This window comes from Myotis nattereri, assembly GCF_964212035.1.
Source record: "Myotis nattereri genome assembly, chromosome: 2".
NCBI classification, from domain to species: Eukaryota; Metazoa; Chordata; class Mammalia; order Chiroptera; family Vespertilionidae; genus Myotis; species Myotis nattereri.
Genome location: NC_138076.1, coordinates 87,875,901 through 87,903,886, shown reverse-complemented (window position 1 = coordinate 87,903,886; position 27,986 = coordinate 87,875,901). Strand labels below are relative to the sequence as shown.

The following is a 27,986-nucleotide window of genomic DNA, read 5'->3' as shown; positions in this document are numbered from 1 at the left end:
TTATTAGTGAAAGGGGCTGTGGGGTGGTGGATGCTACATCAGCTGCCCCACCTTGTCCTCCTGCTGCATCTGGGCGGTCAGCTGCTTGGCTCATGCGCATCATGACGAGGCTTTCATAGTCCCTCTCAGACACCACCGAGCCCTGTGACCGCCCTGGGTGGCTGGGGCCATCCCTCCAACCAGAAAATCTTCAGAGGATTATCATCCAGGCCCACTTCATTCTGGACAGCCAGCTCCGTAGCCTTGATGGTCGCAAACTCCACCATGGCGGTGCCTGCCTTCTTGCTGGAAAGTACCAGGTTGAGCACCTCTCCGTACTTTTGAAGAAGCTGCAGGAGGACATCTCTGGAGTAGCCACCTTTTGACCCATCCTCTCTGCGCTTCCATTTTAGCTTTAGCTTGGGAGTTCCTTTGCCTTCAGGATTTTCTGCCTTTCCTCTCAACCTCTGCTCCTGTTCCTGACGTATCTGCTCCTGCATCAGCCTCTGCTGTTTTTCCAGCTGCCGGGAACCCTCTTCTCGTAGGTGCTGGACCTCCTGCTCTAGTGTCCTGGTGCTCTGGCTCTTGTCCTGGGCCTGGACCTGAGCCTGCCACTCCTGGGCCTCCAGGTCAAGCTTCACTTTCTTCCTTCTCTCATCTAGTTTCTGGGTCCTCTCTGCTGCCTGCTTCTTGGCTTTCCTGACCTTGTCATACTCGGCTCTGGCTGCAGCATCAGTCAGTACCTCCAAGGACTGAGAAAGCTGGAGGAAGAGTTCAGCTGCTCTGGGATTATCCAGATTTTTGTCTGGATGGCAGGAGAGGGCCTTCTGCCTATATGCCTTCTCCACTGCCAATTTAATTGGTGAAATAACATGCTTACCTCCACTAACTTTGTTTTTTAATTTATAATTGACAAAGTGATCACCCAGTAAGTCTAGTACACATCTGACACCATATATAGTTATTACAATATTATTAACTATATTCCCTATGCTATACTTTGTATGCCCATGAATGTTTTTATAATTGTCAATTTGCACATCTTAATCCTTCCTCCTTTCTCTCAGTCCCTCTCCAACCCTCCTTAATCTGGCAACCATCAAAATGTTCTCTGTATCTATGATTGTTTTGTTTTTTGGTTTATTTTGTTTTTTAGATTCTACATATAAGTGAAATCATATGGTATTTGTCTTTTGATCTGACTTATTTCATTTAGCATAATACCCTCTAGGCCGGTGATGGCGAACCTTTAGAGCTCGGGGTGTCAGCATTTTAAAAAACCTTAACTTTGGTGCCGTGTCACATATAGAAATTTTTTGATATTTGCAACAATAGTAAAACAAAGATTTATATTTTTGATATTTATTTTATATATTTAAATGCCATTTAACAAAGAAAAATCAACCAAAAAAAATGAGTTCGTGTGTCACCTCTGACACGCGTGTCATAGGTTCGCCATCACTGTTCTAGGTCAATCCATTTTGTTGCAGAAGACAAGATTTCATTCTTTTTTATGGCTGAGTAATATTCCATTATGAAAATATCTATCTATCTATCTATCTATCTATCTATCATCTATCTATCTACACTAACCTCTTCTTTATCCATTCATTTATACATAGAGAGGTTGCTTCCATATCTCAGCAATGCTATATAATAAAAGGCCAGCGACCATAACAGCATCACAACCTTAACGACCATTGACTGGTCGCTATGAGGTGCATTGACCACCTCTCAGTCCCTCCCCCTCACCCTGCAGGCTCCCATCGCAGCATGGTGAATGGGGAACCACGGCAAAGAGGGGACAGTGGCAGTGGGGCGGGACTGGGGACTGTTGAGCAGCGGCGGGTGGTGAGTGGCAGTGAACGTCCAGCAGCGAGAGGCGGCAAGCAATGCTGGGTGGCAGCGGGGAGCATCGTGGAGCATCACGGGGTGGGGAGCATCGAGGAGTATTGTGGGGCAGCAGTGAGGAGTATCATGAAGCGTTGTGGGGTGGCTGTGGAGAACGTTGTGGGGTGTTGCAGGGTGGTGGTGTTGAGCATCGTGAGGCGTTGTGGGGTGTCACAGGGTGTCGTACGTGGCCCTGATCGCAGGCTAGGCCTAGGGACCCTACTCACACACGATTTTGTGTGCTGGGCCTCTAGTTTTAATTAAGGCTTCAATAAACAGATGGATTAATATGGTTTTTTTTTCAAAGTAGTGTTTGGGGTTTCTTGTATCTCTTGCTATATCTTTTGTTTTAGGTATATTTTGTCTGATATAAGGATTTATACCCTAGCATTTTAAAGAAATTTCCATTTGTATGAAATATTTTTTTCATCCTTTAACTTTCATACAGTGTCTTTCCATCTGAAGTGTTTCTTTTATAGGGGGCATATGTATGGATCTTGTTTTCTTTTTTTTAAATACATTTTTTTATTGATTTCAGAGAGGAAGGGTGAGGGAGAAAGAGACAGAAACATCAATGATGAAGGAGAATCATTCACTGATATGCTGCCTCCTGCACGCCCCTACTAGGGATGGAGCCTGCAACCCAGACATGTGCCCTTGACTGGAATTGAACCCGGGACCCTTCAGCCTACAGGCCAATGCTCTATCCACTGAGCAAAACCAGCTAGGGCTATGGGTCTTGTTTTCATAACCATTTAGTCACTCCATGTCTTTTGATTGGAGCATTTAATTCATTTACATTTTAAGTAATTATTGATAGGAATGTGGTTATTGTCATTTTATTATTCATATTTTTATCTTTTTTAATTCTTCTTCTTAAAGAAATCCCTTTAACATCCTATCTAATAACAGACAAAGGTGCAAATTGACCATACCTTCGCTACGCCACCATTGGCTAGTCAGAGCGATATGCAAATTAACTACCAACAAAGATGGCGGTTAATTTGCATATGCTGGCTGGGAGGGAAGACTGAAGACACTGTAGAAGGAAGCCAAGCAATGGAGCTGAGGTAGCGGAGACGGGCGGGAGAGAAGCAGCAGAGACAGGTGGGAGAGAAGTGGCAGAGACGGGCGGAGTAGGAGTGGCAGAGAAGGGCGGGGTAGGAACGGCAGAGATGGGAGCGAAGCCCTATTCTTTTTGATTCTAAATGATAACCTTACTGGGCAGAGTAATCTTAATTGTAGGTCTATGTTTTTCATCACTTTGAATATTTTGTGCTAATACCTTCTGGCCTGAAATATTTTTATTGGGAAATCAGCTGACAGTCCAATGGGAACTCCCTTGTAGATAACTAACTGCTTTTTGCTTGCTGCTTTTAAGATTATCTCTGTGTTTAACCTTTGGCATTTTAATTATGGTGTATCTTGGTGTGGGCTTCTTTAGGTTCATCTTGTTTGGAACTCTCTGCATTTCTTGGACTTGTGTGTCTGTTTCTTTCACCAAGCTAGGGAGGTTTTTTTGTCATTATTTCCTCAAATAGGTTTTCAATTCCCGCTTTTTTCTCTCCTTCTCGTATCCCTCTGATATGAATGTTAGGAATGTTAGATGTTGTCCCAGAAGTACCTTAAGCTATCCTTATTTTTTTGGATTCTTTTTTCTTTTTACTGTTCTGATTGGGTGTTTTTTGCTACCTTGTCTTTCAAATTGCTGATTCAATCCACTGTTTCATCTAATCTACTGTTGATTCCTTCTAATGTATTCTTCATTTCTGCAGCGTTCATTTTTATGTTTTCTATCTCTTTTTTCATGTTTTCTATTTCTTTGCTAAAGTTCTTACGGAGTTCCTCCACTCTTCCCCTAAGTTCATTAAGCATCCTTATAATCAGTGTTTTGAACTCTGCATATGGTACATTGATTGCCTTCATTTTGTTTAGCTTATTTTCTGGTGTTATGTTCTTTCTTTTGGTACATGTTTCTTCGTGTCCTCATTTTGGCTGACTTCCTATGTTTGTTTCTAGGTATGGTGTAGAGCTGCCACATCTTCCAGTCTTGTCAGGTTAGCCTTATGTAGTATGTGTCCTGTAGGTCCAGTGATGCTGTCTTCCTGGTCACCTGAGCCAAGTACTCCAGGTGTGCCTTGTGTGTGCCCTTCTGTTGTAGTTGAGCTTTGATTACTTTTGGCACATCAATAGGAGGGGTTGACATCTCAGGCTGATTGGCTGTGACTACAGTGGAGGAGCTGTTGCACAAGGTTTTACCCCATGGAGCAGGATTTTCTTTAGCAAGGTGAGTCTGTCCTTTGGGGTGTCATTTGTGGGTGTGGTTGGGTGGTGCTCTTTTGTAGTCTACTAGTAAAGCTGGCCACTGGGAGAGTTGGTTCTGGGGCCTCTTGGGAGGGGCTCTGGTACAGGTAAAAGTCAGTTATGGCTTTTGCCCTGCCCAAGGCCACTTGGTATTAGCTACAAAGTGATTTTCAGATGGTTACCACTTGTTCTGGGCTTGAAGGTGCCTGGGAGAGGCTAAGCTGCAAACAAAGTCTGGCTGCCAATAGTAAGAGGTAGGGGACACTCCAAGGCCAGATGCTGCTTGTTTGGTGTTTGTTAACTTTTGAGAGATTTTAAGAAAGTTCTCACAGCACAAGACAAGATGGTTTGTTGTATGGAAAAGCCACTGGAAGATGTTTGGGTGGGCCCACAAGTTGGGTGGGGTGAAGTGTTAGGTTGCCGGAGTCTCAGACTTGGTGCTCACCTAAACCTGTAGGCTGGGTGGGGAAAGGGCTCAACAAAAGAAAATAGCCGTTGCCAGCACTGTGTCTGGGAGAAAGCTGTCCCTCTAGCCCTTGCACCGCAGCTAGACAATTCAGTTCCTCTCCAAATGCCCCTGGTACTTTTCCAGTTGCTGCCCCAGTATTGGAGCTGAGAGCGAATGATTCTGTTAGGGAATAAATCTTTGTGCAGGCCCTTTAAAAGGCACATTGGGACTCCAGGGGTTCTCTAGTCATACTCAGCCACAATTCCCACTGGTTTTCACAGCCAGAAGTTATGGGGACTTCTTTTCCTGGCATTGGAATCCTGGGTTGCGGAGCCCAGTGTGGGGTTGGGACCCCTTGTTCCTCCAGGGGGGACCTTGGTAGTCAAGATGTCCCTTCCAATTTTTAACTGCCACAGGTGGGTGTGGGACTAGCCCATAAGACTTTTATTCAGTTAGACTTCAGGTAGTTCTTAATGACGGTTGTTCTGTAGTTTAGTTGTAATTTTTATGTGATTGTAGGAGGAAGCAAATACAGTATTTACTTACTTTGGCATCTTGATCAGAAGTCCATCTCCTGCTCCCTTTGAGCCTTGCTGAACTCTCACGAAATGTGAGTCATAGGAATTCTGTGTTCATACGCTAGCAGGGATGCTACAAGCTATATATGAATGGGGTGGCAAGGAACTCTGCACACACACATTGTATGTATCTCTTCTGTTTTCACACATGCCCCAATATTTCATCAGCCTTCATTTACAAAAAATAAGTTCAAAGATAAAATCATTAATAATTTCAAGAGAAATGGCAACCACATGTCATAAAACCCAGGGAGGGGGCCTTCTGAGTGCAGGGCTGTATGACTACACAGGTGTCCTAGATCCATGAAACCTGCCCTGGTCTTTAAATCTGTCATTCACATGTAATTAACTAGCTGTATCATGACCTTATTAATTCTTGGACATGTTTTATATTTATAGATGTCTTTTCAGAGTGACTCCAACTAAAAGAATTGCTGATCTGACCATGACATTTAAAAAATGAGTCTTTCTTGTTAAACCACTATACTGTATACCTGAAACTAATACAAAATAATATTAAGTGTATACTGTAATTGAAAAAAAAATGAGACTTTCTATAACAAGAGACAAAGAACAACCTACTAATTCAAAGACATATGCATCCCTATGTTCATTTCAGCATTATTTAAAATAGTCAGGATATGAAAGCAACCTAAGTAACTATCAATAAATGAATGGAGGAGAAACCAAGATGGCGGCATAGATAAACACCGGGAAATAGTCGCCCCACACAACAATTGAAAATTATCCCAAAGGACGGAGCAAACATCGTCCAAAACAACAGGAAGGCTGGCTGAGTGTAATTTCTACAACTAGAAGAAAAGAAAAGCACGCTGAGAGCCAGAGGAGCTGCGGAGGCTGAGTGCAGAGGTACGCGCGCGCGGAAAGGGGGTGGCACCTGAGGACGCGGCTGTCTTTTTGAATCACAAGCTCCCGACTGCTCTGAACTCCGGTTCCGGGAAGTCTCTGGGGACCCAGGTCTCATACGGGGAGAGGCGACTCTGTCAGGCGGCAGCGGGAGAACTTGAGGGCGGATTTCCCTCAGAGGTGCTTGCAGCCGTTACCGGGACACTGAGACGCGCGACTCCTGGAGCGGAGAATCAGCCATAGCTTCTTTCTCCACCCCTTTGACTCCCTGAGACTCCGCCCCACCCAGGCTGCGGCAGAGGCTTTTGCATGTGAATGTACCTAACTATAGCTCAGCCAAGCAGACCCGGAACTTCCAAGAGAAGGCCCAAGGCCCCGCAGCGACTTGCATTGCTTCACAGCTGAGCCTCTTCATGGTTCCTGCTCTGTGGCCTCAGGCAGGCGCTGAATTAGCACCTCCTTAGATCCAGGAGCCACTGTACCCAGTGGTCAGAGGGGGTCCATTCTCCCACTTCAGACACAGCTGCTTCCCACAGCCAATTGGCCTGGAGGTCAATTCCTCCCAGTGATCCTACAACAACCAAGGCACCAAGAGTGCACCAAGAGTGTCCACCCCGGGTAACTGGGGAGGCTGAGCCACTGGGCCCTACAGGACACCTGGCGCGCAGGCCACTCTATCAACACAGGGAAGCAGCCAAAATGCGGAGACAAAGAAACAGGTCACAATTAGCAGAAACGGAGGAGGCCAGACGACTGGATATAGAGTTCAAGGCCACGTTTATAAAGTTTTTCAAGAATTTTATGGAAACCGCCGATAAATTTAATGAATCCCTCAAGGAGTATAGTGAGACCATGGAGGTCATGAAAAAGGACCAACTAGAAATTAAGCATACACTGACTGAAATAAAGAATAATTTACAGAGATCCAACAGAAGACAAGAGGATCCCAAGAATCAAGTCAAAGATTTGAAATGCAAAGAAACAAAAAATACCCACCTGAAAAAGAAAAAAGAAAAGAGATTCAAAAAATACGAAGATAGTGTAAGGAACCTCTGGGACAACTTCAAGCGTACCAACATCAGAATTATAGGGGTACCAGAAGGAGAGAGAGGGCAAGATATTGAAAACCTTTTCGAAGAAATAATGACAGAAAACTTCCCCCACCTGGTGAAAGAAATGGACTTACAAGTCCAGGAAGCGCAGAGAACCCCAAACAAAAGGAATCCAAAGAGGACCACACCAAGACACATCATAATTAAAATGCCAAGAGCAAAAGATAAAGAGAGAATCTTAAAAGCAGCAAGAGAAAGACAGTCAGTTACCTACAACGGAGTACCCATCCAACTGTCAGCTGATTTCTCAACAGAAACCATGCAGGCCAGAAGAGAGTGGCAAGAAATATTCAAAGAGATGAATAGCAAGAACCTGCAACCAAGATTACTTTATCCAGCAAAGCTATCATTCAGAATGGAAGGTCAGATAAAGAGCTTCACGGATAAGAAAAAGCTAAAGGAGTTCATCACCACCAAACCAGCATTATATGAAATGCTGAAAGGTATTCTTTAAGAAGAGGAAGAAGAAAAAGGAACTCTTACCATTTGCCACAGCATTGATGGAACTGGAGAGCGGATAAATACCACAAGATCTCACTTATTTGTGGAATATAATGAACAACATAAACTGATGAACAAGGACTGATTCAGAGACGGAGAGGCTTTGATTGGACTGTCGGGCCTTGGAGGGAAGGTAGGGGAGGGTGGGGGCAAGGGGGAAAGATCAACCAAAGGACTTATATGCAAGCATATAGGCCTAACCAATGGACACGGACAACGGGGAGGTGAGGGGATGAGCGGGGGGTGGGGGAGTAGAGGGTACACATATGTAATATCTTAATCAATAAAAAATATTAAAAAAAAATAAATGAATGGATAAAGAAGAGGTGGTACACATATGCAATAGAATATTACTCAGCCATAAAAAAGAATGAAATCTTGCCATTTGCAACAACATGGTTGAGCCTAGAGGGTATTATGCTAAATGAAATAAGTCAGACAGAAAGACAAATACCATAGGATTTCACTTACATGTGAAATCTGAAAAAAACAAAATACATGAGCAAGTAAAACAGAAACAAACTCATAGATACAGAGAACATTTTGATGGTTGCCAGATGGGAGGGGGGTTGGACCTTTGGGTGAAAAAGGGGATGAGATTAAGATGTGGAAATTGCCAGTTATAAAAACAGTCATGGGGATGTAAAGTACAGCATAGCGAATATAGTTAATAATATTGTAATAACTGTTTATGGTGTCAGATGTGTACTGGAGTATTCACGTGATCACTTCATAAGTTATATAAACATCTAATCCTTCCATGTTGTAAACCTGTAGCTAATATAATATTTCATGTCAGCTTAATTTATTTTATTTTTTTAAAATATATTTTATTGAGTTTTTACAGAGAGGAAAGGAGAGAGATAGAGAGTTAGAAACATCGATGAGAGAGAAACATCGACCAGCTGCCTCCTGCACACTCCCCACTGGGGATGTGCCCGCAACCAAGGTACATGCCCTTGACCAGAATCGAACCTGGGACCTTTCAGTCCGCAGGCCAACGCTCTATCCACTGAGCCAAACCGGTTTCGGCATGTCAGCTTAATTTAAACAAACAATTATTTTTAAAAATGAGACTAAAACAGGGGTGGGCAAACTTTTTGACTCGAGGGCCACAGTGGGTTCTTAAACTGGACCGGAGGGCCGGAACAAAAGCATGGATGGAGTGTTTGTGTGAACTAATATAAATTCAAAGTAAACAGCATTACATAAAAGGGTACGGTCTTTTTTTTTTTTTTAGTTTTATTCATTTCAAATGGGCCGGATCCGGCCTGCGGGCTGTAGTTTGCCCTCGTCTGGCCTAAAACATAAAATTTACCCACTGCAAATGAAGGGTTTGATTAATTTTAGTAAATTCAAACAGTTATGTACTCATCAGCACAATCCAGTTTTAGAACACTGCCATAATCCCCAAAGTTACCTTGATCCTACTTGCAGTTCATTCCCATTCCCACCCCCGCCCAGGCAGCATTCTGATAATGACTTATTTATACAGCAACTCCTTTGGACTCAGGGTGCCATGGCAGTTCTGGTTCTGTTAGACAACTAGTGATTCAGACACAAGGGCAAAATTCCAGGAACTTTGATGCCTATAAGGATTTCCAAGACATGGGCACTGGTTGGGGAAGGACTTGGACCACTACAGGCTTAAGAAAGTGTCTTTGAGTGGTTTTAAAAAGTGTGCTTCCTTTAAATATGTTTTTATTGATTTCGGAGCGGAAGGGAGAGGGAGAGGGTGATAGAAACATCAATGATGAGAGAGAACCATTGCTTGGCTGCCTCCTGCACACCTCCTGCCGTGGACCGTGCCCCCAACCTGGGCATGTAACCTGACCAGGAATTGAACTGTGACCTCCCGGTTCATGGATCAATGCTCAACCACTGTGCAACACCAGTCGGGCAGGTGTGCTTCCTTTATACAGAGGCAGCCCCATGCTTTGGTAAGCAAAGCCTGGGATTTGTTTCCAATTTCACTTTTCCTCCTGTCTCCCCCGACAGCCTGGGCTTCTTTGCCAGATACAATCTGTAGAACTGTACCCAGTTATCTTGGGAAAGGTACTGGTAACAAGAGTGGAAAAGAATAGCTTAGATCTGCCCCTCTATATAAACTTGCGCAATGCAATGTATTAACTTTTTTGAGCCTGTTTCTACTCCTACATTCAAGTGAGCATGGTAGAATTTCCCTTGCAGAATTGTCATGGGGACAATGTGCGTCATGAAAAATAGCCCTGACTACCCGGCCGGTGTGGCTCAGTGGTTGAGCATTCACCTATGAACCAGGAGGTCACTGGTTCAATTCCCAGTCAGGGCACATGCCCAGGTTGTGGGCTCTATTCCCAGTTGGGGGCGTACAGGAGGAGGCTGATCCATGATTCTCTCTCATCATTGATGTTTCTCTCTCTCTCCCTCTCCCTTCCTCTCTGAAATCAATAAAAATATTTTTTTAAAAATTGCCCTGACTGGTGTGGCTCAGTTGGTTGGGCATTGACCTGTGCACCAAAAGGTTGCCAGTTAGATTCCTGTTTAGGGCATGGCCCTGGTTTAAGGCTTGATCCCAGGTAGGGGGCATGCAGAAGGGAGCCAATGGGTGTTTTGATCTCACATTAGTTTCTCTCTCTCTCCCTCTCTCTTCTTCTCTCTCTAAAAATCAATAAAAATATTTTTAAGAATTACAAAATGTGCATGTTGCTCCAATTAGTAATTGTTTTTATTGGTTGAAAAGTGTCACAAGTGCTGTTGTTTTCATCACTGTATTCCAATAGCAGCAGCATTCAGGGGTGTGTGGCTCCCTCTTTAACTCTTAAATTATCAAATGTTTTCAACTGAGTTTATTGATAAACTACACCCCCAACTCTATTTCAATTTTAGAACAAAAATTAACAGGTACACAGAATTACATCTTAAAAATTTACTCTATGTACAACATTGTATTCTTCTTTCTTTCCTTCCTTTTTCACTTTCATGTAAGCTATTTTCTATTTAAGTAAAATTTCTTTTTATCAAGTCTTCATATTCCTTTTTCCCTGAGTATCCTATATAATAAAAGCCTAATATGCTAAGTGTCTGGTCAACAGGTCAGCCGTTCAACCATTCAACCAATCAAAGTGTAATACGCTAATATATGCTAAGGTTGCTCAACCGCTCACTATGATGAGCATTTACCACCAGGGGGCAGAGGCTACAACCAGTAGGTTAGCTTACTGCTGGGATCTGGCTGATCCGGACTGAGCTAGATGGGCCAGACATGCCCTGGAGTCCTCTTGTAGTCCCTTCCTGGCTGGCCAACTGCCCGCGTCCCTCTCCTGCCCTGATCATGCATCGGTGGGGTCCCTCAGCCTGGCCTGCACCCTCTCGCAATCTGCAATCTGGGACCCCTTGGGAAATGTCAGAGAGTCGGTTTCGGCCCGATCCTGTAGGCCAGGCTGAGGGACCCCACTGGTACACAAATTTGTGCACTGGGCCTCTAGTTTATAATAAAATTGGTAGGCATTGTAATTGATCAAATCTCAGCTGTGACCTCATAGCAGGAGGGAGCATCCACATTTGGGTCCTCCCCTCTCCTAATCTTTGAAATTTGATAGGAAGCAACCTCTTGACTCAGTCTGGCTTTTGGCTATTATCATGAGTAGGACAGCTTTGCTGTGAAGGAGACAGAGGAGATGAGGAATGGACAGGGTGGAGTCATATTGGACAGGTGGTGCCCTCACATGCTTCCTGAAAGTTAGAAGTGCTATAATCATTTTGTATCCTTGACTCTGGCTTATATTGGGATTTGATTGCATTTAGAGCCTTTTTCTGCTTAAAAAAAAATTAATGAAAGCTTTGCCCTTTTTAATGAATGACACCACTGCATTTCTTTTTATAATGAGAAGTGATTTAAAATGAAAGATGACTTGTTTCTACAGAATCAAAAGGGACATATAAAAGCATTTGAGTCCAATTCTTTTTTTTTTTATTGCTTAAAGTATTACAAAGGGTATTACATATGTATCCATTTTATCCCCCCGCCCTAGACAGTCCCCCAGCCTCCCCTATCCCCCAGTGTCTTATGTCCATTGGTTATGCTTATACGCATGCATACAAGTCCTTTAGTTGATCTCTTACCCCCCTACCTCCTGCCACCCAACCCTCCCCGGCCTTCCCGCTGCAGTTTGACAATCTGTTTGAGGCAGCTCTGCCTCTGTATCTATTATTGTTCAAAAGTTTATAATGGTTTCTATTATCCATGAATGAGTGAGATCATGTGGTATTTTTTCTTCATTGACTGGCTTATTTCACTTAGCATAATGCTCTCCAGTTCCATCCATGACGTTGCAAATGGTTAGAGTTCCTTCCTTTTTAGAGCAGCATAGTATTCCATCGTGTAGATGTACCACAGTTTTCTAATCCATTCATCTACTGATGGACACTTAGGCTATTTCCAGATCTTAGCTATGGTGAATTGTGCTGCTATGAACATAGGGGTGCATATATCTTTTCTGATTGGTGTTTCTGGTTTCTTGGGATATATTCCTAGAAGTGGGATCACAGGGTCAAATGGGAGTTCCATTTTCAGTTTTTTAAGGAAACTCCATACTGTCTTCCATAGTGGCTGCACCAGTCTGCATTCCCACCAGCAGTGCACAAGTGTTCCTTTTTCTCCACATCCTCTCCAGCACTTGTCGTTTGCTGATTTGTTGATGATAGCCAGTCTGTCCAATTCTTTTTTTAAAAAAAAAAGTACATATATTTTTAGTGATTTTAGACAGGAAGGGAGAGGGAGAGAGAGAAACATCAGTGATAAGAGGGAATCATTGATTGGCTGCCTTCTGCATGCCTCCCACTGGGGACTGAGCCCACAACCCAGGCATGTGCCCTGACCGGGAATCGAACCCTGACCTACTGGTTCATAGGTCGATGCTCAACCACTGAGCCATGCTAGCCAGGCAGGTCCAATTCTTTCTTTTAAATTTTTTTCTTATGGAATACACAAAAGCAGAGAGAATAACATAGTAAGGTCTTATGAATCCATATCAATGTTGTTTTATCTGAAGTATCCCCACCATTCACCATCACCCCATAGGTTATTTTGCAATATATCTCAGACATCATATTATTTCATCTGTAATACTTTGGTATATATCTTTAAAATGTAAGTAAAAACTCAACCAGAATATAATTATCATACCTAAAAAATAGAACAATAATTCTTAGTATCAGCAAGTAGTCAAATTTTCTAATTATCTTTTTTTTTTCACAGTTTTTTAGGATTCAAATAAGGTGCATATAATGCAATTTATAAATTTGTCTCATAAATCTCTAATCGAGTGGTTCCCAAAGTGTGGTCCTCTGCCCAGCAGTATCATTATTACTTAGGATCTTGCACTTTCCCTGGCATTAGGACTACTAAATCAGAAGCTCTGGGAGTGGGATCCCACAATTTGCCCATCAGGTGATTCTTATATGCACTAATATTTGAGAATCAGTGCTCTAATCTTTATATTTTCTCCTTTCGTCTCTCTCCTCTGTTCTACTCTCAGCCCCCACCCCTGAAATATAGCTGTTGAAGAAACTGATCATATGTCCTATATAGTTCCCTATAGGTTAAATCTTGCTGATTGCATTTCTATAGTAATTTAATAATTCTATCTTAAAATGAATAGTACATATACTTACTCCCTGTGAATCAATTCATTTATAAATTAAAATGTCAGCATGATGAGCTACTACCAACTAACAATATTGGTTACTGTTTGTTTTATTAGTTTGAAAGTGTGACTAAAAGAAACCAATGTATGTCTTGGGATATTTAAACTTTGTTTTTGTTATTAGAATTAGAAATATTCCATTTTTTGGACTTGATATCATACCTACTAAACCAAATTACAGGCCTATCAGCACATTGTTAAAAAGCTGATGCATCTAGTGACATGATTGCAAATCAGCTTTTTGGGGAGCCTTTACCCCAATATATAGCACTTCCATGGTGTAGGCACTCCCTGATGGCTGATTTCAGGATACCAATATGATGTCATTGAACATGGACTTGGGAAGACATAGGCACAATTGGCAATCAAGAGCCCATAGGAGCTGGCTCCAGCACAACACTGGCATTGCTAATTTAGGATCTGGTCACAATAACTTGAATAGTTTAGGTAAACCCACTATTTTCCTTTATTTCTATGAATCTGAACTAAGGTGCATGTGATGGTTTATTTTATGTGTCAACTTGGCTGGGTCACAGTACCCAGATATTTGGTCAAACATTATTCTTGATGTTTCTGTGGAGGTGTTTTTCGGATGAGATTAACATTTAAATTGGTGGACTTTGAGTAAAGCAGGTTGATTTCCCCAGTGTGGGTGGGGGTCATCCAATCAGTTGAAGGACTAATAGCTTTCCACAAGGAAAAGGAAATTCTGCCTGCAATCTACTTTTGGACTCAAACTGCAACATCAGCTCTTCCCTTGGTCTCCAGCTTGCCTGCCTGTCGTGCAAAGTTTGGACTTACCAAGCCTCCACAATTGTGTGAGTCAGCTCCTTAAAAATCTCTCTCTCTCTCTCTCTCTCTCTCTCTCTCTCTCTCTCTCTCCCTGCCCCACCCCCACGCATATCTGTTGGCTCTGTTTATGTTCCATAAAACTTTAAAATATTTATTTTAAAAAATGTTAGTCATAACTCTAACTTTACAACACCCTAATAGGTTGAGATATGCAATTAGACAAACACTCTCACTGAAGGGCCCTTCTCTACTGAACATCTTCCTACTGGCTTTTCTACAGCATCTGACATTCCCACTTCACTTCATAAAGTAAGGGCTTGATGGCTCCTATAAACATAGGGAGCAGGACAACAATCAGGCCAGTATCAGCTGTAAGTATATTCAAGGTTAACATATGCATATTTTTCTGTCCATTCATCACCAAGAAATCTGTGCAGACAAGTTCTAGATATGTTATCACCCCCCCCCCCCTTAGAAGCAGGGGTCCTCATGAAGCTCTATCTAGGTCACAGGTGGGGTTCCATTGACTAATTTATGTTCTCAAGTATATCACTATTAGCTCTAGAAAGGATTTAAGATGGGTTACAAAGAAATATATAGAACAGTAAAGTTAAATGGGTTTAAAAAATGACAGAAGGAGAATAGAACAGAGCCAGGAGTAAAGCAAATATGCAAATTACATTTCTTAAATTTTTATGTGCTTAAATTCTGCATGGGCCATGTAGTTGATTTAAAAGTTTCTAGGAGAATGTGTAAAATAAGTCACATAATATAGAAGATAAAAGCAAAACAAAACAAAGCAAAACACGCCAATCCACTGCTTAGATAAGTCCAAGTACTTAGGTCATTGGGACCAGAGGCATATCTCTTCAGAATGTCTTCCAAGAGAGAACATTGAATAAGGTAAAAACATGGACAAGCTTCAAAGGGCCCTTTCCAAGACTACTGTATCACATTGAAATTCAGTAGAAGCACATCTGCAGGGACCCACAATGATGCATCCCAGGCATGAAGTCAGTGGTAAGCTGGTTTCATCTAGGGATGTTATAAATTACCTACTTGTTCTTGAGTGCCAGTCTGGTAGTCAGTGATGAAACTTCCATGGGTTCATGATGAAAATTTAAAAAAACAGTGCAGTGGGTAGTGAATTTTCCATAATACTAAATTTCTATAAAGCCTCAACTTAAAAGATGATTATTTTGTTACAGCCTTACTTTGTAAAATAAGTTAGCAACATATGCCAGTAACCATCATAAAGTTTAAAAAAATCTTGTCTGTGAAATATAAAAGTCTGGAAAACCACTGACCTAAGAGAATGGAACTCAACACAATCCTCCATGAATATTATTTTTCTCAGCAGGGCTTTTGATATCTTTATAACCTGTAGCAATATGCTAGAAATTATATCTTTAGAAAAACATCTGGAATGCAGCACTCCAATGTTACAAGTTGAATACAAAACTATATGTTTTAAAAATCAGTCAATCTGAGGATAGAATTGATATACTGTTATGAAAATTTAGAAATCAGTTAAGAGCCATGCCTAAATAGAAGCCACCCTCACTGTTTCTCTGAGCTGAGCCAAGGGAGGTAGGACCAAGAGTGTCCTCAGAGAGTTATTTTAGATGTTCACTAACTCATAGACAAATGAATGAGAGAGATTCCCAAGTTTTACACCATTAGGCAATGCTAGAATAACTAACCTGGGGGCATTTTAAAGTAGATATAGCCAAGTGTTCATTTGGACGATTAAACAGCAACAACTACAATGAAAACCTTAAAAAAAAAACCAACACTGCTGGGGTCCAACCCCAGCAGGTCCAAGGGTCCCCAAAGGTGTGGACAGAGTCAGTGAAGAAGGAATGACATGGAGACAGCATTCAGCAGCCTAGCCAGGATCTCTAGCCAGGATCTCCAGCCAAGTTCTGTCTAGGTTCTCTTGCCATGTTCTCTCAATAGGTTCTCCAGCCAGGTTCTGTCCAGGTTCTCCAGCCAGGTTTGGTTGCCAGGTTCTGTCTTTTATTGTCTTGTTACATCTGTATTTATACCAGTTGATTTTAATCCTGTCAATTTCTATTCCAAAGGTTAGGGTGTTTCTTATCTCCATTCCAGGGAGTAAAGATTATGTAGCTTAAGCGTGATTGTTCCTAGTTAAAGTGATTAACTACCCGCCTGGCGCTTAGTTAAGGGGTTTTATTCCCTCCCTAACTTCAGGGAAAAATCCCTACCTGGGGAAACAACCTTTCTCGGAGAAGTGACCTTGGTTAAAACACATAGCGCCAAGAAGGGGAGCAAACATATTAAGAACAGTATGCCATATACGCCAGGTCCCTTGAGACATATGCTGTGCAGATGTTTCTTCCCTGCAGCAGCTGTGTCAAGCAGCAAGGATGGACCGGCTTCCGGCAAAACACTACACAGTAATGATACCTACAGAATCCTTAGCTTTGAGCAATTGACTTTTCCTAGATGCCTTGAAAGATTAACAGCTATGTATTGGTAATAGATGACATCACCTGGTAGATGTGGCTAGTAACCATATATAAATAGTTAATATTTATTGAGCACTTTACATGTAAACACATTTAATATTCACAACAATCTTCTGAAATAAGAATAATTATTACATCCCTATTTTACAGATGAATGAGCTGAGGTGTTAAATAAATGTCACCCAGCTACTAACATGTGGAACAAAGCTTCAAACTCTGGTAGATTGACCCCAGAGACCATACTTACAATAAAATGCTTCACTGAGTCCTTACCTAGCTAAAAGCCTGGAAAAAATTGGAAGAAGACTGCCAGAAATTGTGCCCTTGGTCTTAGAATGGCTAATTTGTGACCATTCTTTCTGGCAGTAACAAGATCTCAAGAACAATTTTCTTGGAAGGCCACTTCTATCCTGCAACAATAAAATCATATAATCTCAGATACGAGGGTACTCATTTTTCTGTTCTCTGGAGTTCTTGGCCTCCAACTCATCCAGAAGGGCCATCAAATTGTTTCCACACTGCGTTAAAAACAAGGGCGATGGGGAGGGGTGTGTGACTCTGGTGTTCAGACGATATCCTCATTGTATAAAATGAAGATGTGTTGGATTGACCAGGTTACTCCTGAATCCCTGGGTGGTTGGCCCACATCAAATTCTATTTTACTGAGTCAAAGACTTAATAAAAACAACTGCAAACTATTTAAAATAAGGCCTACCAGACTTCTTTCAAGAAGAGAGTAAGAATGGTCAATAGTAGAATAGTAAGCTGGCCTTCTGGAATGGAGGTGGAACCAGCAGTCAGCTCATCTTTAATTGGTTCTCCAGAGCTTGGGGTCATACTGTTCTTCTTTCAGCATGGAAGCATTCCAATCTCTCACAGCAACCCTCCATTCCAATTTGTGCCACTTTTCATATTAACTTGTCACCATGGCAATACTCCAAACGCTTTGGGTCTCTAGTGTGCAGTAATATGGGCTCACTCCAGCAGGTGAGTAAATAGCAGTTCAAAGGATTTACAAGTTAGAAAGTCACAAGTGCCCAGAACAGATAAGGGTCCAGTTTTTGAGACTATTCTCACCTGAGCCCAAATCTCCAAACTTCTGGGCAGTTTAACCTCTTGGGTTTGGGCTGCTCAGGACATCTGTTCTCATTTTACTCCAAAGACTCCTTTTTCAACTCAAACTCCTCTCTGCTTTTCTAGCCTTTTCCTCTTTCTATCTTGTAGTCTGGAGTATTTGTTCTTTTGTACTGCAAATCTTTTAAAATCTTTGAGTTTCTCCTGGGGAAAATAAGTTTGTTTATCCACAATTATCTGTCCATTATTAACATATCTACATGCAATAGAATATTCAGAAGAGGCCAGTACAAATAGTGAAGACATCTCAAACAGAGGGTGCAGAGAGGACAGATTTGCCAGGGAGGACAAATTTAGGGCACATAGGGCAAATTTATCAGCACAGTTTTTCTACTCCAAAATTGTTACTTTTGACTTGACAGAGGAACATTAAATATTCATCCATAACCTCATTCAACAAATGTTTATTGGTAAAGAATTGTGCTAAAGCCAGTCATGGGGTTTATTGGGACCTGCTTTTAAGGAGATTTTAATCTATTAGGAAAGTGTGGCATGCATTATGATAATTATATTGTTGGTAGGGAATAATAATGCAACTATAAGAAATGTAAGCAAAATAAGCGAGTCAGAGAAAGACAAGTATCACATGACCTCACTTACATGTGGAACTTAATAAACAAAATAAACTGGTGAACAAAATAGATCCAGATACATGGGAGCATGGAACAGACTGATGAATCTCAGAGGGAATGGGGGAAGAGGAGGCAGAAGAGATTAACCAAAGAACTTATATGCATATGTGCATAATCCATGGGCACAGACAATAATGTGGAGAAGGCCTGAGTGGGGGGGAGTAAGGGGGACAGCTGTAATACTTTCAATAATAAAGATAAAATTTTAAAAATAAAATATATATTTAGATATTAAACTAAAAAAAGAAATGTACAAGTAAAGTACCATGGAGTTCAGATTACTTTGTTATTAAAAAATAAAAAATGAACTAAAATAAAGGAAAGTGAGAATAAAAATTTTAGAGCAGGAATGAATTTAAAGGTCAACTTGTTCATTTGATTCATTTTATAGGTGAAACAAATAGGCATGGAAGCGCTCCAGTCTCTCGAAGCAACCCTCCATTTTTTGTTTTTAAAAGTAAACAAAAAGATATCTAGTTTAATTGTGACAAAATTGGGTCTAGAAGACAAGTCTCTGAATGTCTAGCCTACAGCTATTTTCTTCAAAGCAAGTAGCTTTCCTCAGTAACTCAAGAACATGTGGGCCACAAATTAAATCTAAATTAGCAACCGCCAGCAAAGCTTTTTTAAAAAACAAAAAACAAAACAAAACCTAAAATGACCATGTTAATTGGAGAATGTCTTAGAAAAGACAGGAAATAACCCTTTGGTTATATTTAGCATTGATTTATTTCCTGTTAAAAGAATTACACCCAAAGTAGAGCTATGAAAATAAAGGAATAGTTAATGAGACTATAAGAAAGGTTATAGAAATCAGAGTTATTTCATCTGAAAAAAAGAAAGAACTGGGGTAATTCTTTGACCTTTAGGGATCAGGAGGTCCCGAACCCACTGTTTTCCATATTTCCAAGAGGATGAAAACTAGATAAAATAGACTTGAATATCAAGCAGAAAAGATGCAGTTAGATGTAAGGTAAAGGTACCTGACCTGAAAGTCCAATGCACACAGAAGAAGGAAGCGGCAGAATGCTGCAGATTGCATTTCCCTTCTGGTCATGATACTTGGGAATGTTGGCTTTTCCAGAAGTCCTGTAGCCCTGCCTGGAAGTGAGGATGGAGTTAAAGTTCTTTTAATGATTCCTCCTAATTTTGGAAGATTCTTCCAACCCTAATACCCATGCCTTATTGATTTTGTAAACTAGGGAGAAACAAAATGTGACATAATATTTCCTGGTGACTAGAATGAGAGGGGGATTAGACAGTCCCATAAGGTGAGGGTCTCTGAACTGAAAGAGCTAATGAAGTATATTATTTTACAAATGGCCAATTTTTATTCAAGGGTAAATAAGGGGCCAAGAAGGAACCATACTTGTTTTTTAAGCTTTTCTATGGTATTTCCAGAGACTTCCTGCTTCCACTCTCTTTCCTTCTCCTTTTCCCAAATTATCATCCCTCAAAACAACTCTTGGTTGTTGATGAATCTCTGAATTAGTAACTGAAAATGGCATAAGTCTTTGGTTCCAAAATCCGGGTATAGGATCACCTGGAAAGTTGGAAATAAAATAGAAAAGCCCAAGTCCCATTCCAGAGATTCTTAGATACTTGGTAGGTGGGGTCTGAGCATTTGTAAGTTTGAGAAACTTTCTAGGTGGTTCTAATGCTCAAGTTTGAGGCTGACTAATTTCTGATATTTGTTTCTTTCAAAGGCATTTTCACTTTAACAGTATCTCTTGAAGACATCTGAAACTGACAAATCCCCAGTGAATCTGAGATGATGAAATTTCTGATGCAGATAGTCAGAGAAATAATTTGGGGGATTTCATCCCCTAAACTGTTCCATGCTCCACCCACTCAGTGACCATGGCTTTGCAAAGGGAAGTGTTACCATTGCATGGGAGTAACTCTAAGGAAAGGAGCAGAACCTCAAATACCTAAGACATGTGGCAGCATCCTTAGGAAAGGATGGAGTGAAACATACAAGGCAGGTAGACCAGCAGATCTGCTTTCAGGGTTCCCTGCTTGGCTGCATATGTACAATCAGCTCTCAACAGGTGTCTTATATTCTTTTACGAAATGGTCAGTCAGGTGTAGCCACTAGAAGAGACAGAGGAAATACTCAGGAAAAATACAGTTTATTATATCACAGGTCTAGAGACTCATAGGTGTGGCACGCCACACAGGGCCACATGGTAAAAACAGGGTGGTCAGGAGGCAGAAGACAGAAGTGAGAGAGAAGTTTAGACCAGAGCTTTTACTGGAGTTTCTAAAGGAAAAGAAACTGCCCCGAATTACCTACTTTGAATAATTTCTTCAGGTTTTGGGCTATAGAAGTGGTCCCTAGCTGTTGGACACCTGGCTCTCAGATGATTAAGGCAGAGGAATATGCTTCCTGGGGTGTGTAGGCAAGCTAGAGAAGGGAGGGCTCTGGATTGGTTAGTTTGCATATCAAGGTTATGTTTTTGGGTGGGTCCTTTGCTATACCTCTAAGAATTGGCTAGCCTATGAAGGGGCAGTCTGTCCTCCAGCCAGAAAGGTTTTTAAAGATGTCAGAACATCACAGAAATTTAAAAAATATTTGCAATACAATTGGCTTCCTATCTGAGAGGCTTTGTTATTTTTATTTTTTACTATATCCAATGGGTTTGTCCCTGTAGTGTCGTGCATTGCTGAGATTGTAAAAAATTTAGAAAATCTAGGAGATTTGCCAGTTTTTCTCCCATTTTGAGTCATTTAAAAAAAAATCAGCTAAGAAACCTGAAGGACAATAAGGATTGAGCCTGCAAGGATATTGACAATCAATTGTTTTCTGACCCTCAAAACTCCCACAGAATTGCTGCACTGATCCTCCAGGACTGACAGGAAATCAGAGCTCTTCTGAGAAATTCCATGCTTCATAAATTGAAGTACTTGAGTATCACCTTGACAGGAATTAAATATTTTTCTTGGAAGGGTTTGGTTAATTTGAACAGGTATTCATTAGTAAATGGTAATAATAACCAAGTAGTGATTACCAAGTAGTGTTTGTCCCAATTATAATTTGGCAGAGTCTTAATTGTCCTTCCAAGATCTCTTCTCTTCTTGTGCACATAACCCTAGATTTCCCAACCAACTTTGCAGCTAAATGTAGTCATGTGCTTATATAGACTGCAATGAAATGTGAGTCAATTGATTCAGGTAATTTTAGTCTTACTGACCAGGACTCCCTTTTATTATGAGGTGAGAGAAGACATGCTAGTGAGGCAGTTGCAGCCATGTAGAGGAGACTGATGCCCCAGAGAAGCAGAGCAAGGAGATGGAAGGATCCTGGAACCTCTGAGGCATCTTCTGGAATAGAGCCAAATTGCCAATGGGAAGTAGTCACCGTGGGACTTTTACATAAGAAATAAACTATTTTATTTAAACCATTGTATTTTGGGTGTCTTTATCATGGCTGCTAAAACTTTACCTAATTAATACACGTAGTTATAAGATGCCACTTTTTTTTTTTTTCTCTAAAAGAGATTGTGGTTTTCACAGAAACGAAGAACCTCAGAATGTGAAAAAAGTTAAAGGTCATCTTGTTCAACTTCCCTCCCATGCAGGAATCCTTTCTGCAATATCCTTCAGAGGATCACCAGGCTCTGTGTCACCCCTTTTGTGAGGGGTTCTCTACCACTTCATTAGGGGCTGCTCTATTATACTTTCACTAGAGGCCGAGTGCATGAAATTCGTGCACAGGGCAGGAGTGTGTGTGTCCCTCAGCCCGGCCTGTACCCTCTCCAATCTGGGACTCCTCAGGGGATGTCCCTGCGGGATTGGGCCTACACCGGCAGTCAGACATCCCTCTCACAATCCGGGACCACTGGCTCCTAAACACTTGCCTGCCTGCCAGCGTGATCACCCCCTAACCACTCCCCTGCCAGTCTGATTGCCCCAACTGCCCTCCCCAGCTGCGACCTGTCTCCTCCGCTGGACCCACCTCCTCTGTGTGAGGTGGCAGAGACACTGGGACCGGCCCCCTCCATGCTGAGTAGAACTGGGAGACCTCCAGGCCTCACTGCGTGGGCCCCACCTCCTCTGTGTGCACAGCCATCTTGTGACAATGTGAGGGTGTGACACCACCTAAGCTATTATTAGTATAGATACCTTCCCCTCTATGACTAATGATGTAGTAATTTGCTATAAAGCTAATTGGCCTATAAAGCATGTAATTCATCCTTTCTCTAAATATGGTCTACATTAGCACCTATTCTAGAAGATGCTCCTCAAATAAAGCCAAATACATTTTGAAAACTTATAGTATACCTCTCCCTGGAGATTCACTGTACATATTAATATTTTAAGGTTTAGAAAAGTCTGAATTAAATAAATTTGTTAACTTGGTTTAACCCAGAGTTTACTAAATATATTTGTCAATATCATGTAGAACTAGTGTGTTCTGTAAAACACATTTAGGAAATGCAGGTTTAACCCATGACCTGCCTTTAATTGGCATCCTATATAATAAAAGCCTAATATGCAACTGGACCAAATGGTGGAACAACTGGTAGAACCGGTGGAACTACTGGTCGTTATGATGTGCACTGACCACCAGGGGGCAGATGCTCAACGCAGGAGCTTCCCCCAGCCCACAGGCCCCAGGCCAGCCAAGGCGGGTGCCAGTGGGGGGCCTTCCTGATCTCCCCACAGAGGGAAGTGACTGGTGGCAGCAGGGGGCGGAGGCGGCGAATGGGCAGCATCAGGCCAGCCAAGGCAGGTGCCAGCAGGGGCCCCCTGGTCGCCCCACTGGTGGTCCCACAGATCGGCCCTGATCACTGGCCAGGCCTAGGGACTCTACCCGTGCATGAATTTCGTGCACTGGGCCTCTAGTTATTTTATAAAGACTGAGCAGGTCAACCATAGCATGTATAGAATCTAATCTTACATAAAATAGAAAATGTTGAAACTTGTTTGTATTACCTGAACATTGGATGTTAGCACAGTCAGTAGTAAACAAGAAATGTTTTTATTTGAGGAGACAAAGAAAATACACATACAATGTAAAATCCTTGCCCAACAAATCATAAATATGTAACTAAACTCTCTTTCCCAGCACCCTCTTTTTCAGGGCTTACTAATAAAGAATCTGGTATTTTCTGATAAGAAAACCTGTTTTCTCTTTAAAATCAGCTCAATTCATTAGAAAGAGTATGGGTTCTAGAGTCAAACAGAGCTAGATTTGAATGTCACTATCTAAGTGACTTGGGGGAAGTTATTTATTCTAACCAAGCCTCAATTTTCTTTTTTGTAAAGCAGGATAAAAATACCTCATTATGTTTACAGGGATTAAGTGAGATAATGCTAACAAAGACCCATGAAAAGTACTTAGCACATAGTAGGAGTTCAACAAATGATAGATATATCTCAACTTCTCTACTCTCACCTCAACCTTTCTCTTTTTAAATGTTTATATCAATTTTAGATTGACATTATTATGTATTTCATAAGTATAGGATGAATCTCATATTCCTTAGACAGATCCAAGAAATTTACTTGGCACCCATTTAAAATTAATGGGTTAATATCCAAATATATAAGCAAATCATACAACTTAACAAAAGGAAGACAAACAATCCAATTAAAATAAAAAGTTCAAAATAAAAAGTTGAAGTGTGATTATAAAAAAATAATAAAACAACAAAGAGGTATCACCTCACACCTATCAGAATGGCTACCATCAACAAATCAACAAATGACAAGTACTGGCTAGGGCATGGAGACAAGGGAACCATAGTACACTGCTGGTGAGAATGCAGCCATTATGAAAAACAATATGGCGTTTCCTCAAAAATTAAATATAGAACTGCCATTTGATCCAGTAATCCCACTTCTAGGAATATATCTTAAGAAACCTGAAGCACCAATCAGAAAGAATGTATGCACCCCTATGTTCATAGCAGCACACTTTACAATAGCTAAGATCTGGAAACAGCCTAAGTGCCCATCAGCAGATGAGTGGATAAAAAAGCTGTGGTACATTTATATCAAGGAATACTATGCAGCAGTAAAAAAGAAAAATATCTTATGCTTTGAGACAGAATGGAGGGACCTGGATAGTATCATGCTAAGTGAAATAAGTCAGTCAGAGAAAAACAAGTATCAAATGATCACACTCATATGTGGAATCTAAGTAACAAAATAAACTGATGAACAGGATTGATCCAGAGACATGGAAGCATGGGACAGAGTGTGGAATCTCAGAGGGAAGGTGAGTGAGGGTGGTTGGGTGAGAGGTAATCAACCAGAGACCTTGCATACATATATGCATAACCCATGGACACAGACAATAGGGTGCTGAAGGCCTGGGGTGGAATGGGGAGGCGGAGGTGGTCTGGAGGTGGTCAATATGGGAAATAAAGGGAACACATGTAATACTTTCAACAATAAAGAATTATATATGAAAAAAATATATATACTTTTTACTATAAAAAAATGTAATGGGTAAAATCTACTCATCTTGTTGCCAAGATAATGTTTTTCTCCTCTTAGTAGTTGTTATAGACTATGAATAGTCAAATGCTCCTGCTGTTCTGTCCAATGAAATTTTTGAGTTCCATCTTTGAGGGTGCTCTAGTGCTCCTTACTATAATAACTAATTCATATTTGAAAATATCACAGATGGCCACATTACTATTTTCCAGCTATTTTTTCCCTTTTTCTGGAGACAACATGTTATGACTATAATAAAATTTTATTTATTTTTCTACAGTTCTGTTTTATCATATCAGGGCACTAAATGACATGAAAGGGAAAAGTACACTTTTAGTAACCAAAGAATTTTTCAGAAACTGAAACAGGTCAAAAAGTTAACTAAAGGTTAGAAATTTTGTGAAGTTTTGTTTGTTCATCAAGTTTGTAAAAGGCAGAAGTTTTGTTTGTGGCTATCAATGAGTAGCTTGTATTACACAAACCCCACCCCTGAGAACAATTATAAAAAATGAATAACATTTTTTTAAAAAATCAACTATTTGAAGATATCAGAGAACAAAAAAGATAGCAAGGACTTTAGAGGTCAAGATTCTAGAGATATTCCTTGATATAAAAAACATACTAGAAGGAATATTACAGATTTCTTACATTCATTCAGGCCCTACCTGCCACCACCACCATCTCTGGTTATTGAAATGTCTTCCTTCTTTCTGGTTCCAGAGAGGGCATCTTTCACACAGGAGCTTTATCCCTGCTATAGCCAACATGGATAAGTCTTATAAACATAAAGTTAAGCAAAAGAAGACAGACAAGGGTTAGTAGATGGGGGGATTATTGATTACTGATTAAATTTCTTTAAAATTTGTAGTTATTCAGGCTTATTATATCTTTCTTTTTGTGTAAATTTTGATAATTTATGTTTCTTAAAAATTATTGGTGTTTTCAACTTTATTGGCATAGAGTTAACTATAATAATCTCAATGTTTTTACAGTTGCTATTGTAGCTACAATTTCCACCTGATTTTTCTCCTTCAGCAATTCCTCAATACTCTGGTGGCTCCCCTCCCCCCACCACACCCCCATCTTTCAATGACATTATAAGTTTATTACAATTTTATCCCCTTAAAAGTCTTTTTTATTTTTTTAATTTTAAGGAACTTGGGGAGACAGGAAGATAGATGTTTGTCTTTTATATCTAATATTTCCTTAACAAACATCTTTTTGGGGTATTTGATATTTACATACTTTAAAACAATTTTTAATATTTTAGTATTATTACTATATCATCAGTGAAAACTCTCTTTGGAAATAGCTACATTGGCTATTTATTATTTTGTTATTAAAGCTCTTGTGAAAGAAACTAGTGGGCATCAGGGAAGGAAAATTCCTGTCAGTATTTTATGAGTATTCAGATAGTACTTACCAAGCAAACACTTCCAAAGGGCACGCTTGTGACTTCATTAGAACTCACATCACCATGTGAGTGATAAGCCCATGTGTCAGTCATGATTTCATTGTAAATGAAGCTGGAGTAAAAGAAGAGATTTATGAATCGAGCTCTATGGCAAAACAGTAGTGAGTGGCAGGTATAGGAAAAGATGCAGATAAATCCAGGTGACAAAGCCTAGTGATCTTGTAGACAGCCCATGAACCACTCCATAAAAGCCAGAGAGCATTCTTTCACAATAGCGTAAGAGCCACTTATCTCAACAGCAACATTGGATCATATTAACATGCACAAATACCTTTAAGAAGTAATTTTCTATCTAGGATTTGATATCCAGAAAAATGATCAATCACATGTGAGGATAGAATAAAAACATTTAAGATATATAAGGTCTCAAAAAAATTATCTCCCATGTACCTTTTCTTAGGAATTTACTAGAAAAAATGTTCTGCCAAAATTAGAAATTAAACAAAGAAAGAGGAAGATATAGAATCCAGGGAACTGAAGATCCAGCACAAGGGGGAGATGAAGAGTATTGATTCCCAGGAGGATGGTCAATAGAGCGCGTAAGTTGAGACCACTGCATAGCAGGCTTGAGAACAACTGGTCCAGACTGAAGCAGATCAGATGATCCTGGGAGATATGTCTTCAAGAAGATGAAGTTTGTAACATACCTAATTGAGTTCTAAAATATAAGATAGATGCAACTATATGGAATATGGAGTATGGGTTGAATTTGTGATTATTCATAGAAAATTAAGCAAAAGCACAATAATTATTAACTTCAAGAAAAAGAAGACAAAAAGGGAAACTTTTGATATACTATAACTATACAGCTCAACTGTGAATTATATTTAGTCATCAAATTAATACATATCTAAATAAAATTATAACTACACAGAGAGAAGAGTGGAATGAGAAATATGTGTCTTGTGCTTGAGGTGCTACCTAAAACTGAAACAATATAATATTTAGAGATATTGAGGTAAATAACTAAAAGAATCAGTTAAAAACACTTTTTTTAAAGTAGCTATCTTTCAGGGTAGTAAAAGGAGAACAGGTGAGAACTACAATTTTTCATAACAAATCTTGTAGAGCTAGTTGACTGCAACAATATGCATGTTGAATTACAATAAAAATAGAAACTAAAAATTAAAACTATGAAATAAATGTTATATGACCTGGACAAGTAACTTAACCTCTCTGAATATGATTTGTAAAATAAAAGGATAGAATAGGTCATCTTCCATTTAGGATGATCTCTGGCCCAATAAATGTAAGTGTTAAGCTACCTAGTTCTAACTTTAAAACTCAATAAAATCCTAGAAAATAGAGTCCAAATTTCACAACTGGAAGGGATTATGACATCATCTAGTTGGACCTCAGTTTCCAAGAAGAAAGCCCAGAGAAACTGAATAATTTCATAGGCACCAGCTCACTAGTAACTGAGAACATACTACAACATGGGTGTCGAGCTCTTGATCCAAATATTCTTTTTATTTTATCACAGTGCCAGCCAGAGAGGCCTTTGTGAAAGAGATACCTAAAACCACATAGAACTACATAAAACCAATTCTTAGAATATTATTTCCTGTGGTTAAGCCAGAAAAGTGGTTTCATTGAACATCTCCTTACCACCCCATCCACCTCCTAAAGTTGTGTGCGTAACTTCAATT

At 40.4% G+C, this 27,986-nt stretch overlaps 1 pseudogene across 1 annotated transcript; it reads right to left on the bottom strand.

Moving 5' to 3' along the window:
• Positions 1 to 33: 33 nt before the first annotated feature.
• On the bottom strand, positions 34 to 25,544 carry LOC308513766 (dnaJ homolog subfamily C member 17-like; annotated as a pseudogene). Its single transcript has 2 exons — positions 25,529 to 25,544; positions 34 to 826 (listed from the first exon to the last, which is right to left on the bottom strand). The product of its transcript is annotated as a dnaJ homolog subfamily C member 17-like (transcript).
• Between the last annotated feature and the right edge of the window lie 2,442 nt (positions 25,545 to 27,986).